Source organism: Pundamilia nyererei, unplaced genomic scaffold (assembly GCF_000239375.1).
Source record: "Pundamilia nyererei isolate P.nyererei 1_Seehausen unplaced genomic scaffold, PunNye1.0 scaffold00052, whole genome shotgun sequence".
Classification (NCBI taxonomy): domain Eukaryota; kingdom Metazoa; phylum Chordata; class Actinopteri; order Cichliformes; family Cichlidae; genus Pundamilia; species Pundamilia nyererei.
This window is the reverse complement of record NW_005187453.1, coordinates 3,285,341-3,287,231: the sequence shown is the minus strand read 5'-3', so window position 1 is coordinate 3,287,231 and position 1,891 is coordinate 3,285,341.

Below are 1,891 nucleotides of genomic sequence, written 5' to 3'. Positions count from 1 at the left end.
CGTTCTTCTTTTCCTGCTCTCTTTGTCCTCCCAGAGGAGACACTGAGCAAGATCACAAGAGAGGCAGGCCTCTCACCAGCAAGAACTTCTGAAGGCTTAAAGACTGTGTGAACTGAGGCAAATGTTACAGGTCACGAGGCCATTTTCCTGCTGTGTGTTTCCATGAGAGTGCTTCTGTGTTTGTGTCTATTTGGTCTTGGTAACTCGATGTCCGGTCATGCACACATGCTGCTTCCACACAAGAAAATGAAACCATATGTGTCTTGGTGATCAACTTGAGAACACATGCTACTATTGCTGCGACAAACCGCCCTGGGAAAGTCCTCGGCCACTGAGATGCCCACTGCTGCCAAGACACACACTGAGCCACAGGTCGCTTTCTCATGAGTAATCTCTTAAAAAACGATATGTTACTGTATATCATATGTTTTTAAAAGCCTGACTCCCTGCCCGCAGTGGGATTCCTAATTAAAGTTCAGCAAAAGTAAACAGATTCATCTCTCCATGAATCAAAACAAGCTTTAGCCCTGAGCGATTAAAGCAAGCCCAGAGCAGATTGTGTGCGAGGGTGTTAATTGAGGTGTTATAAAAAAACATTGCAAAACAGATTTCTAGGATTTCTTTGAGGTCGTCAATTAAGACGTTTAGCTGGGGAATGCTTCAGGGAGGTCAGAGTTTACAATGGCAACCGCAGACCGGCCACCCTGGAGCAGAAGGGCGTTCGGTGTCTAGCTCAAGGACGCCCATGTGTAAGCATTAAAGATCAAGCATACTGCCCCTGGTGTTGAGAAGTCCACTTTGATAAAGCCATACATCATGTTTTTTTGGGGGTTTGAGTTTCAAATATATTAAATTAAAAAGTGTATTTTAATTGCAACTTTGACTGTGGGAAAGTTTGTCTTTTACTCAATCAGTCAAGATGCTCTCAGCTTCTCAGATGTGAGGAGTTGCTGCAGCTCACATCATGACAGTTGCCTTTCATTGCAGATTAAATATCTTTGGGCTTTTACTTCTTTATTACAGCGTGGGCTCTCAGTAATCGTGATGTGCATTTTTCAGTATTTTAATGGAAAACCACAAGTCAGTTTTTCCCCAAGTAATATTAAGAGAGTAATTAATAATGGTTATAAAACAGTGTGTTGCAAGAAACCCTCCTGGCACCATTTACCTCAAAATGTGTTCAGTTGAGTGCTTTTATTTTGGAATTAAATCAGTGTCTGCAGCTGATGTTGCTGTGAATCCTGTGGAAAACCCCAAAGGGTTGTGCGAACGAGTGTGTTTCTTGCCAAAGTGTCTGTGATCAGTCAGTCGGCTACGAAATGTGTATACTGCAGTCTATTCTGTCTCGCTTCTCATCTTTGTTGTTTCTGATCTGGTCTCATCTTCTCTGCTATCTTTTGCAATCACTCCACTTGTCCTCACATGTGTTAAGTTATTATATTCACAGTTATTATGGCTCATTTTTTAGAAATTAGTTTCTGTACCCAGTTTGACCTATTTAGTGCACAAAAATGAGTTAAAGAAACAGAAACCACCTATTATCTCTCTCTTATTGTCCTTCAGTCTACCTCTCAGCTCCTACAATATGTTCTTCTGTCTGGATAACAGATTTTATCCACATTTTTCTCTAAAACGAATTGTTACAGCTGTTGAGTAGGGGTGTAATATATCACTATAGCAATATATTGTTATTTTATTTTGTGACCCAGTTATTAATTTGCTCTGTAAACAGATTCTCTCAGCAATTTGACTCATTTGATTTCAATGTTCATAGGATTGTTCAAAAGGAGACATATGTGGACTAAATGCTGGCCAAGGAAGTGTCTGGATATGCTTATGATCTGGAAAGGCCTGTGCAATTGTCCTGTTGAAATAGCCGGGTATAGGTTTT